Genomic DNA, 13636 nt, shown 5'->3' on the forward strand with positions numbered 1-13636 from the left:
GAGCCTAGTACATGGTACACCTTCAAAATAACTTAATCCTCATTCCTATTAGCACTTCAAAGTATTTTAGGAGCCAAATATGTTTTTATGTGGATGGTGAGTGCTCTTCTTGAGATTTCTAAGATAGTTTATGAACCATCACAAACTGAAGTCTAGCTCTCAAGACCCTTCTCACTTAGGGGGAGTAGTTCCCTGATGTATTTTGATCCAAAGAAATGAAAATATAATCTGGCTTTAGAGCAAAGGGCTGAGATCTTTCTTCTACCAAGCAGCACTGACCCAGAAGACAGAAAAATACAAAAATTTGAATGCTGTCACAAATAAAAAGCAAACAACATGGTTTTAAAGTCTTCTTTAAATAGAAAACACAAAGTATTCTATGAATCTAAGTTTAATTTAGGACCAGAGACCATAAAATCCTATGCAACAACTCTGAGGGTCAATCAGGAGATTCTAGCAGGGAAATGAAGCAGCAGGTAAAAATAAATATGCAGCACTCTCATTTTCACTGAACAACATTTTCACGTTATTGCTAATTAGAAAAAGGAGGCGAAAACACGTTAATATACTGCATTTTGGCAAGCCTAGGCATAAGCATGCCAAAAGTGTGATAACACTAAATAAAAATCGACATAACTTGTGAGCCATAGGCTGCATGCTCTTCATTCAAAACAGATTAGAGCTTATCAGAAACAAAGGCAAAAAGGTGATCAAGTAAATGTAAATACTTTTCCAAATAATTTTCCAGCACTTCATAAAAACTTATATATTGATTTAAGTAGCGATCACTGTTATTTTTATATCACCAAGGTTTTTATGGTCATTATTTCTAATTAAAACTAGAACTGTTTGACATAATTTCATTAAAAATCTTCCAAAAAATAAGTATTTGAGTAACCTCTTGATCTGTATCTTGAATACTTTCAAGGGACACTGAAGAACACGGTGCTTCAAAACTCTGAAACGCAAAGTAATTTTATTAGTTAAGAATGAAGCAGATACCCAGGGTAGGGTTTTCCAGCCTGGGCACTATTGACACTTGGGGTCGGATAATTCTTTGCTTTGGGGGCTGTTCTGCACATTGTAGGATGTTTAGCAGTATCTCTGGCCTCAGCCCACTAGATATCACTAGCACGACCCGCTCCCTCTCCTGACAATCAACAATGTCTCCACGAAGGCAGTTGCCGAATGCCCCCTAAGGGGCAAAACTACCCCCAGATGAGAAACTGCCCCTAGAATAGAAAAGCCTCATTCTGTTAAGTCATGAAAGACGGTAGAAATTCTTTAGGGTTTTCTCATTCATATATGCATTCCTACAAATATTCATATTCTGAGAAAAAAACTATATGCCACTCTAAGAAATAGAAAGAACCATGGCAAAGGTAAACAGGCTGGCCTTCGGTGGTGGGAAGTTTTCATCCAGAAGTAACTGAGCCATTTCTAAAAGGGACATGACAAAACAACAAAGGGAACTTGAAGATTATAACATGGTTGAGGAGGAAAACCCAAAAAACGCACAATTGTATTACACAGGGGTGGAGCACCAGAGGTTTGTGCTTTATTTCTGGTCTTCCAGCAGAGATTGAAAATCTCTCCACTAACTCCAGTGTCTCACTGGCACTTTTGCTGAGTGGACGAGACCTACCTGACCCTACAAACCAGTAGGGAACTTGGCAAAAGACACTACTAAACCAAATTATCTTCTAAGAATTCTCCAAGTTAACACCAAACTCACATGTATTTTACAGGAGGCTACACATGGTACAAATTACAGACCCTCTTTAAACAAGTGTATCGAATGCTGCTTCATTGGGAATTCAGCTTCCAACCTAACTGCCTAACATCCATCTTCACGTGATATAACACTTTATACGTCACACACTTAGGCCCATGACAGCTTTTCTATTCCATGACCCTGGATTTCATGATCCCTTCTCCACCTGATTTTCAAGCTCACTAGATCTTTAAGGTTCTCTTCAGCTAAGAAGTGCCAAGCAAGCTAATAGCAGAACTTCCTGAAGCTCCTGACATTTGAAATCTTTAATTCTGTCACTTACGTCACTACTACCCTTCACTCTCTTTGACCACAGGCCACTTCCAGTGACTTCAATAAATTTTCTATCACCCCCAAATCCAGAAAAGTTCATGTCAATTGTCCCTGAAAACTTCCTCCTTATCCAAAAAGAAAGTCTTAATGGGCATTTAACTATTTGCCCTCCCCCACCATGCTTAATAAATACATGGAATGGGATGAAGCTTTCCCTAGGGATGACAAAAAGAATACCAACAATGAGGGTAATAATGGTTTTACCTACTGGAGTGGTTCTAAAGTGAAAATCTGATTAGACTGCTTCCCTGATTACATTTCAGGGGCTCTGTACTATCTACAGAATACAAGATAGAAAACCAATCTTTCCCATGGGATATGAAGTAATACATTGGCTTCCTCTCTAACTTCTTCTCCTATGGATTCTCCACATATCTCAACTCCAGTCATACTGACCAGCTTAGTGCCCACGCACACTCTTGCCATTCAATTTCACAACTCTGTGCCATTACACACACTAGCCCTCAACCGTGGTGGGACAAAACTGCTATTCCTTGCTCTATATACCCTTAACACCAAGCTTAAGAATCTCCACATTTGTGAGCCCTCCCTAAACTCATCCCAAAATTTATACTAACACCAACCCAATTCTTAGGGCTCTACTATTTCCTTCACTGTATCACAGAGTATTTGTTTACAAATCTCCCTCCCTGGGAACTTCTTGAGGATAAAGAGCACCTTATTTATCTTTAAGTCCCTAGAACCTAGAAACATACCTGGTACATAATAAGTACATTTAATTAATGTTTGATAAACTGATAAATTTCTACTTCACAGACTTGTAAGGATTAAGTGGGATACTGTTTGTAAAAGTGGCCTATAAGTGACAAATCTCTAGAACATTAATTTGCCATGGTGAGGGAAGGGCGCAAACTCAGAGTGGTCTATATCAAAGGACTCCAAGACCTCAGAAACAGAAGAAGTTATTTTCTCTCAGGAAAGTATAACAAGATTTCTAAACCACAGGATTACTAAATCCAGAAAATACAATTATTTCCTTGTAAAGTACACTCATTATTTCAGGCAGATAATTATCTATTGCGGAATTTGTGAGGAAAACGACAATAAACATAATATTAAGATGATTAGCTACAGTCAATAATATACTAAAGATAATATATTCAAGAAAGAACAATATTTCCTTACTGCTCCTGTGTCTCAATGACTTTAAGTCAGATAAGACTGCTATTAAAGGCATAGTTTATAAAGAGTATTAATTCCAATAACTGGAAAGTAATCATGTGTGGGGGCCTGGAATTGGCCATCCCAAGATATGTCTCTTTGGCATGATGATTATTTGGGGCTGGAAGGCAACTGGTAAGTAGAATTTACTTACCCTTTATAAGAGACATTTACATTGTAAAGGAAATCTCCATCTGTAACGATATCTCCCTCTCTACCAGGAAGAAGGGGGGATGACCTTATCTCTAGAGACTTAATCAATGGGGAAGGCAAGCACTTAAATCTGCATTTGTTTATTGTGCCTGTCTGGTAACCTCCTGTAACTGACTCCCCCCACCCCTAACATCATCCTTTGTCTTCAGCTGGATATGATGTTTGGGGTGGTGGTTTCAGCCATTTTGGTGAGTTGCTTGGCTTGCCTGAGCCTCTCCCATGTATACATTGACAAATAGAAATGGCAAGCAATAGGATATATTGGAGTACACGAGGAAGCCATTTGGTGTAAACCTAATTCGGCCTGACTTTGCATTTTTCCAAAAGGACCTGACTGTGGCCATTGAGCACGCACTGCATATCTGCTTTAAAACATTTACTATGGCAAGAACAAATGGCCTTAAGACAAAGGTGCAACTTCCCCCCCACATTGGCATTTCCTTAAGGATAAGCATCTTTCCTTAGGCTAGGAACTGATTGCTGCACTCACCTTCGACCACCCAACTCACCTGTGACCACCCAGCTTGAGACAACAGACCTGCCACCCTGCTGTGTTCACCGAGACAGCAGACCTATCTGCTGTTTCCATCAATCACTGTGCTGACAGAGCAGTCTCGCGACTATTGTAAAATGGACATTTCAATCCTACATGAAACATCCTGTTTGGGGGTATATAACCACTCTGTGCACCCCACTTCTTCGGTACCCTTTCTTCCTTCGGGAAGAAAGGCCCTGGGCCATGGTCCTCAGAATATAAAGCTTTGTTTAATTTTCTCCTGCTATTCTGTCTCCTGTGAATTTAATTAGTTCTCCAGCCAGACGAACCAAGAGAGGGTAGAGGAAATGTGTTCCTCCCCTACACATGCAAAAACTGCTTCCCCTACAACTTAATATTCATGCTATGTACCTCCTTCGGTTTGTGTAGCAATTCAGTATAGAGACCAAAGGAACCCAGAAGATGCATTGCAGGGATTTCTCATACTATTCCTGAGGTGTACACCACAAGAAGAAGATGAAGCAATGATACGACGATGTTTACTGAACATGCTGGCAACTTCAAGTTCCTTTCTTGCATTTACTCTAGGGAACTAATTATAACACAGGAGAAAACTGGAGCTTTCCTTTAAGAAAGCAATAAAAAGAACAAACTCAATTCTTTCTCTCTTTGGACCCTTTAAGTTCACTGAACAAAAAGTGCTCTCTCTCAAGCTCTTCTGGCCTTGCTCTTTATAATCCCTCCGTTTTTCACAGGAAGTATCTTATACTGCGATCTATAGTCTTGATTCCTAAAAGCAGGTAGGTTCAACCACCACTATTTCAAGCAGTCTCTAAATTTCAGAATTTCTGAAGTTTTCAAGTTCTAAAGTTACCGAAGTTCTAAAAGTTTTCTTAAAGGTAAATAATTTGCCATAGAAACAAAGCTATAGAGATTAGTTTCTCAAATTAGTCCACAAAAGCCAATTTATTACATAATTTCAAAGCAAACTAGATGTGCCAAGCTTTGTAGCCTGGATCTCTGTACATGTACAGTCAACAATGGACCGCATATGCTACTGTGGTCCCACAGATTAGTACTGTATAGCATTGCTGTGTAGTATAGGCTATACTATCTAGGTTTGTGCAAGTATGGTGGGAGAGGAAGAAATTTTCCTCTACCCTTCTAGATTCTTCTGGCTGGTAAGATTAAATTAACATGAGACAGATTAACATGAGAAAAACAAACAAATGCTTAATAACACATATATATGGGAGAAATCTAGGAAAACTGAGTAACTTGCCAAAATGGCTGAAACTCTCACCTTAAATAACATCCTCAGCTAAAGACAAAAGATGTCGGGGACGGGCAGAGTCAGGGACTTCAAAGGGAAGGAAGATAATTTACAAGTAGGTGAAAAGGAGCAAATATTTGGAAAACAAGTGTTGGGCCATACAGAAACAGATGGACACAAAGGGGAGCCCAACAAACAGGCTTGTCTAGGTTCCTCCCTGTCTACCACCTAGTTCATGTTGTGCTAAGGTGATAGCTCACTTCCTGAGACACGTTTTTTACATTCGTTTAGGCAGTTAAGGGGAAGGTAACGTGAAAGACTTCCTGAATCTTTTGTTTCTTAAAAATAACCAACCTAAAGTAATCTCCATGTTGAAGAGACACATTTTGGGGTGGTAAATTTTGTTTCCCTTCAGTACACTCTATGATGTTCGCACAATGACAAAATCACCTAACCACACATTTCTCAGAACACATCCCTTCGTTAAGGGTTCATTAACGCAGGACTGTAGTTCCCTTTGCCTAGAACATCCCTCCTTCTCCCATCCCACCCACCTCGCCTTCGCCTGAATAATTCCTATGCATTCTTTAGTTCTCAGTTTAAACATTACCCCCTCCAGTAAACCTTTCTTAACTAATCCCTCCACAGTGTACCAAGGCCATGTTAATCCTCCACTGTAATCCCATATTAAGTGATAAGTACTTATCAGACTTAGGGTGACAGCTTGCATGTCTCCTCACAGGAATAAGTCTCTGAAAACAGACTGTGACTGCAGTGCCTGGCACACAGGGGCACTCCAAAAATAATTTGTTAAAGCTATTCCGGATATTAAGCCCTGGGTGTTCTATAGTACCTGGGGTTACAGAAGAGCCTAAGACACTGGAGCAGTGCTTTCTGAAAGGACTATCTCTAACTGCATCTTTCTACATTTTTACACATTCCCTTCTATTACTTATCCTTCATGCTTACCAGGATATCTTCCTAAGGAACTTGGAATTAAAAGGGCAAAATAAAGGAACCAATACAAATCTTCCTAACTAAATTTGAATCAGCCCTCTACGATCATAATCAGTGAAAGGAACAACTCAAATCTGACCATATTGAAACTCTTCACTAAAACCTGTATTCTTCATTTTGTACTACTTTACCTGGGTTAGGTTTGCACTAGAACTTGAATCATTACTTTCATGATGCTCACGATGATATTTTCCTTTTGACTCATGAACAGTCTGCTTACACGTGGAATCTGAAAATAAACGTTCTCTTGGGTGCCTAGTCAAATTTAATGACACCCGGCAGCCTTCCAGGCATTCTTTGTTCTCCAGCTTAGTCTTCGACTTGGTAGAATCTACACTGAAGACACTTCCTCCTACAAGCTTCTGGAGAGTATCACAGGATTTTTGCTGGGATTTTGAAACTGATCTTCCTTCTTCTAGATTTGAGGGTTCCTTAATTATCTTGTTGGAACTGTAATCCTGAGAAAACTGGATTCTCTTCCATTTCTCCAAAACACATTTTTCAGAACTGTCTCCAAATTTATTGTACTTTTCTTTCTTGTGTTCCTTCATCTTCTCCCTCTGAGCAAGTAAATGAGCCCATCTTTTCCATTTGCCTTCAGCTTTGGGTTTCACATCTTTGGCAATCTCAGGACTGCTAAAGTTTTTATTTCCATGGTCAAGCTTACTCCCAACATTTGTCAATTTACTATCTTTCACTTTAAAATCTACACATTTATTGATATCCTTTTTAGTTCCATTTGAAGAAAAACTCTGGGAAATCATTTGATTATTATTTGAATATGATGCTTCTTGGAGTTTAACGGGTCCTTGGGATGAAGAACTGATTTTTGGTCTCTTTCATGCAGTGTCACTTTCTACATTCAGTCTGTAAAGCAGTACAGAAACCAATGTTACATTATGATTACACACGATTATACATAATGTTGCACTGTATCATTTTAGTTAGGAAATAACATAACTGGACTGACGCAAACTTCATAAAAAGTAAGAAATGGCTACATTAAGAATGAAGTAGAGGGGCCAGCCGGGTGGTGTAGTGGTTAAGTTCACACACTTTGCATTAGTGGCCCAGGGTTCAGGGGTTCGGATTCCAGGTGCAGACCTGGCACTGCTCGTCAAGCCAAGCTGTGGCAGCATCCCACATAAAATATAGGAAGACTGGCACAGATGTTAGCTCAGCGACAAATTTCCTCAAGCAAAAAGAGGAGGACTAGCAACAGATGTTATCCCAGGGCCAATCCTCCTCACCAAAAAAAAAAAAAAGAAGAAGAAGAAGTGGAAGGATTACTCAACAAATGGGTGTTGCAATAATCAGTTTACTATTTGGAAAAAGTCCAAATTTACAGCTTTATATAATACCAGACAGCATAAATGAAAATTAAAAGGGCTTGGAATTGGTATTTGTTATAAATGTGACAGATTATTAGTCTTAGTTAATAAAAAGCTCATCAAAAACTACTAAGACTCTAGAATAGGACGTCAACAGAAAATTAATGAAAAAGAAAAAGAGAACAGCTAATAAACATTTGGGGAAAGTCTGACTTCTCTAGGAATCACAGACACACTAATTACAACATATCATTTTCTTCTATCAAATTAGCAAAAGATTTTAAAGTAACATTAAATATTGGCAAGAAGTTATAAAGTGGACTCTCTCATATGTTCCTGGTGGAAATGCAAAATGATACAATTCCACAAAATAATTTGACAATATAATTAAGAATTCTAAAAATACTCATATTCTTTCACGTCTCAGTAATTACCATTTTAGAAATCTATACCAAGGTGAAAAAAATCTGAAATGGACTAAAAAATAAAAAGATATTCAATTCAGGATAACTTATAATAGCAAAAAATCAGGCAGAAAGTAAATGCTAAAATTTTGGAAATGACTAAGAAACATATCATTCTATCAAATATGACAGAATACCATAGTCATTTCAAATGATGTTTATACAAAGATTTCAATAACATAACAAAAAATATTGATATAACATTAAGCAAAAAACAAGCAGGGCACAAATCTGTATACATAATGTGATCTCAACAATTTAAATAAGCATAGTAAAAAGGCCAGAAAGAAATGTGCTAAACTATCAGAAACAGCAATAGCTAGAGGTAGTAATAATATTTTCCTTTTTAAAGTAGATATTACTTTGTAGTCAAAATGAAACACAATACAGTAATTTATATTAATAAACCCTTGCGTGTTCTAAGTGCCTGCCACTCTGGAGAGGCAGCGGAGGACACACCACGTAGAGTCCTTACCCTCAAATGGATTACAGTCCAGCAGGGGAGAAAGAGATGGCAAATAAGTGACTTCCCAAGTAATTAATCATGCAAGAGCAAACTGTAAACATCACAGAGTTTTTATAGGAGTTTTACTTGAGTCTTCATCTGGTTTTATTTTCTTTGCTATCTTCCTACAAAAAGACTGCCTATCATTATCTACCTGTTATTAAGTAACAATAAAACAAAACTTCACATTTTAATGGGAACTTGCTTGGCATCTAATAGTATATCATGTAAGGTGTCAACTGTATTAAAGAAAAATCAGGAAAACAACCACTTTAAGAGGCCCCTGCAGTTCTCGGAGCATTTCCATATTCCTCTTTGATGTGTTCTTCCCAATAGCCCTGTGCTGCATATTTCATAGCAATCTACGCACCATGTTCTGTATGGTCATAAATAATGAAAACTCAACATTACAAGGCCTTTTAAAAGACCAATAAAATTAAATCTTAAAATTACCTCTTATCAGCTAGTTTTGTGAAATGCTGTAGTAAGATAGTGCAGTTTTATATTTGCAACCCAAAATACTAAAGTTCTGAGATCTTTTTAGACATAAAAGTTAGACATGCAGCAAATACTTTTTTATCAATGACTTAGTGTAAAATCCATATTCAGCTGAAGCTGAATAGCATCATCCTGGATTGAACGCTTACGCCAAAAGAATAAATGTGAAATTTTGTCAAGATCTAATTATAATTAGCTTATTTTAAAACTTAGTAACCATTTTAAAATGTAACATGCTGCACGAACAATAACTTCTCAACATTATCAGCTCCTAGATTGCTCCGTTGCTCATGATAATGCACATTTAGGATACTAAATTACATACTTAATCTCAACTTAGGTCAATTGAAGAATAAAGTACTTTTCAGCTAATTCTGCCAGTAATGGGTACTGCTGATAGCAATACTGTCATCTCTCTAATAGTAACTGAGGCAAAACTTATCTCCTTTTCAACTCCTGGAATTAAAGACTTGGTCAATGGTGAAGATGCAATTTTATCGACAAAATCCCACAAACTGAAAGTGTGCTGCTTCTAGAAAGGCTTTCTGAGTCTTTTCAAAAACAGACTTAAAGTTGTTGCCCTTTTTACATTTTTATTGATAATACATCTTTATGTACTTAAACCACAGAGCTGGAATTGTGGCAATGGTACAATGTAACTGGCTTTCAGAATGACAAAATTCTCTCTGATTTTCCATCTGCATCTCAGCTTTCGCTGTTTGCACACCAATTTCGAGGCCTTCCCCATAGTTGAATATGGAGATTTTTACAGAAGATGCCATATACTATAAATAAATACTTGTAACCTTAAGGCAAACTAGTTTGCTTACTTTTCCAACAAGTAAATAACAGCAAACAAACCACTTTCTCTGCAGGCAACGATTGTCAGAAATCCTGCACTCGTTTTTTTTGTGGGGTGTTTTTCTTGGTGAGGAAGATTGGCCCTGAGCTAACATCTGTTGCCAATCTTCCTCTTTGCTTGAGGAGGATTGTCACTGAGCTAACATCTGTGCTAATCTTCCTCTATTTTATGTGGGATGCTGCCACAGCATGGCTTGACAAGCGGTGCTCGGTTCACACTGGAGATCCAAACCTGTGAACTGTGGGCCTCCAAAGCGTAGTGTGCGAACTTAACCACTATGCCCCAGACCAGTCCCTGCACTGTTGATATTAATGTCTGCAAAAGCACAGTGTTACAGCATTCTTTCATCCAAGTAACCTTTTAAATATGCAATAGCTCCTATAACATATTGTTTAAGTATATGACAAGGAAGTTCTAAAATATCTTGTATGTCAAATAGTTTGTCTTTGTTTATTTATTTATTTATTTATTTATTTATTTATTTTTGAGGAAGATTAGCCCTGAGCTAACATCTGCTGCCAATCCTCCTCTTTTGGGGGAGGAAGACTGGCCCTGAGCTAACATCCATGCTCATCTTCCTCTACTTTATATGTGGGACACCTTCCACAGCATGGCTTGTCAAGTGGTGCCATGTCCACACCCAGGATCCAAACCGGCAAACCCCAGGCTGCCAAAGTGGAACATGTGCACTTAACCGCTGCGCCACCAGGCCAGCCCCAGTTTGTCTTTGACAAAAGAAAATTTCACTACAAGTTACACGTAGAGTGCTTGCCAATATTTGCAAGTGAATATTCAGATATTAGCAATGAATCCAAATGCCATGCCTTGCTCATATTATTGACATTGTTACCCTTATGATGTTATATGATGATAACCCACACAGTGGTATGGTCATTGATCACATGTGGGTTCAGGGATGCAGAAATGTTGTTGAAGTAGGCATTCAACTATTCAGCATTGCAAAGGCTGAAGCCAAATAGCGGCTTTTGAGTAAATTCATGAATCCTTAGAATAATGTAAATGCTAATCCAAAAATAATTCAGCAACATTATTTTTTCCTCCTCCCAAGATTATGTGAACAAGTCTAAGGCGGTAATATACAGATCAGAAGTCTGTTTACACTCTTATACATGGATATAAAATCAAGGGCTAGAAAATGTGCCCTTAAGCAAATCAAACAGTGTTTTAGAACTCAAAAGAAAAGAAAAAAAGTATACTAGTACAAAAGGCATTAAAAACCCAGTCCGAAAAATTCAGAAAGTGATAGCATAACATGATATTTGCGACAGAACATACTTCCACAGATAACAACACAGAAGCAAAGTATCACAAAAACTAGGAGGAGATGATCCAAAAGAAAAGCTGAAGAAGAGTCAGAGACAAGCTGGATTTGTTGTTTTTAGCAAACATAACTGAGCTTGTCTGGAAAGCAGAACTTTTATTTCTATACTTAATGCCATTTTACTTGTTTTCTCATAACTCCCTATTTTCAGAGAAACCTTGATATTATCAACTTTGATCATGCATTATACTTTTTATATTTACCCCCATTAGTGGCAAGAAATTCCTTTACCACAAAATTCTCTGAAATTTTTATCCAAAGAATGCAGAAGTTAAAGATCAATAATCTCCAATATTCTCCTATCCCCCAAGTTCTTTAGTTGTAGCCACATTCAGTTTAATTCACATGGTTTTAAAGCCATTTCAATTCAATAAGCTATATAGTCTCTTCATGGGTGATATGTAAAAATAATTTATCCAAAATTTCTAAATCAGGCTCGTGACTTTTTCTGTAACTATATGTAATGAAGTGACAAATAAAAATGGCAAGCAATAGGATATATTGGAGAATATGAGGAAGCCATTTGGTGTAAACCTAATTCGGCCTGACCTTGCCTTTCCAAAAGGGCCTGACCGAGGCAGTTGAGCATGCATTGTATATCTGCTTTAGAGATTCCCTATGGCAAGAGCGAAGGCCCTTGAGATAAAGGTGCAACTTCCCTCCCGCTCCCAATGTTGGCATTTCCTTAAGGATTAAGCATCTTTCCTTAGGCTAGGAACTGATTGCTGTGCTCACCTGTGACCACCCAGCTTGAGACAATAGACTTGCCTCCTGCTACGCCCAGCCCACCGAGATAGCAGACCCACTACCTGCTGTGTCCATCAAGCGCTGTGCCCAAAGGGCAATCTTGTGACTACTGTGGGAGGGACATTTCAATCATATGTAAAGCATCCTCTTGGGGGTATATAACACAGGGCGCCTTCCCGCTCCGCAAAGGTCCGAAGCGTGTGGGCGGGGCCGCAGGAGTTCTGCCAGGAGGGTGTCCCTGTCGCTGTCCGCAGTCCACCGCCGGAGGGGGGGGGGCGGGGCAACGGCCGGGCAGCGTCTGGGCGGCGGCGCGCGCGCGCGTGAGGAGAGGAGAGGAGCGCGCGGCTGCTGGGCCGCCGTCCTGGGAGGCGTGGGAGGCGTCGGCGAGCCGCGCCTGCCTGCCCAGAGCCGAGCCCGGCGGAGTCCGGCCGCGCTGTGCTGCTCTCTCCCGGGCCGGGCTCGTCCGTTCCCCCGGCGTCCGTGGACGGCGCTCCGCGTCCCCGCTGGGCACAGCAGCCCGGGCCGTGCACAGCCACGGCCGCTAGCCTGAGGAGGCCGTCCTTCAGCTCCCGCTCTTCCTGCTCGCCGGACACGGACGACCGGGGCGCCTGCGAAGAGGATTCCATCTGAGAGAGGTACCTGGGGGGCGTGGGCCTGGGGGCTGGTGGGAGGCGAGCGCGTCCCTGAGGAATAGGCTTGTGCGCCGAGAGGTGCCCGTCAGGTGGCGGGACAGCTGTGCGGCGCGGGGAGCGAGGGGGTCTCTTCGTGCGCTTGAGGCGTTCGTGGAACGGGCGGTGTGTGCCGGGCACGGGGCCAGCCTGGGCATGCGGTGCCCGGGAGTCGGGCGCTGGAAGCGCCAGCCGTGGTCTCGGCTTCTCGGAAGGACAGGCGCGAAGTCGATAAGGACACTGGTCTCGAGGCGTTCTGAGGAGTGCAGGTCTCCCTCTTTTCGAGGCTACGTTCCGTTGGGGTTTTCCTGAAGCCTGTTGTGGCCCTGAAGCTCAGGCCGGTTCAGGGGAAGTGGCCTGTCGAGGGCCACGTAAGATTTGTGTGCAGAGCCAGTGCTTTCCAAAGCCCTTGACTGTGCAGAAGTCTACCTGTTAGGGGTGCAGTGGGGGCTGTCCGGGGAGCGTTGTGAGCAGAGGTATGTGCCCCACACTTGAAAGCATGGAAGAGAAAGCGTGAGGCTGGAGGGTGCTCCGTTCGTTCCCTCCTTGCACAGAAAGTCTGGAGAGTTGACTTTGGGACAAGTCCTTCCTTTCCTCTGGTCGGTGCGTGTTCAGTGGTCTGGACACTTGGTGAGCAAGACTGACAGGCTGTTTGACGTACTGGCCCTCACAGCCTGGTTGGAAAGGACAGACAGGCAGCAACCAATTACCTAGGAGATACGTAAAAGCAATTTTGTGTCGAGTGTTGAGAAAGACGGCATTTCCTGTTAGACTTGGTGACTTAGGCAGTGATGTTGAAGCTGAGAGCAGATGCCTAAAAGAAAAGGAGGACCTGGGCGGGAGAGTGTTGGGACAGGGCAAGGGAGGAGTAGGGCCTGTCAGAGGAGCTGAAAGCATGCCCTGGAGACTGGGGCCGCCGCGTAGGGACTGT

The 13636-nt window shown here is 40.9% G+C and overlaps 1 pseudogene; it reads right to left on the reverse strand.

The window, feature by feature from the left end:
* Positions 1 to 829: 829 nt before the first annotated feature.
* Positions 830 to 13636, reverse strand: part of LOC138921522 (transcriptional protein SWT1-like) — a 37530-nt pseudogene continuing 24723 nt past the window's right edge.

Source organism: Equus caballus, chromosome 30, assembly GCF_041296265.1.
Source record: "Equus caballus isolate H_3958 breed thoroughbred chromosome 30, TB-T2T, whole genome shotgun sequence".
In the NCBI taxonomy this organism is placed as follows: Eukaryota; Metazoa; Chordata; class Mammalia; order Perissodactyla; family Equidae; genus Equus; species Equus caballus.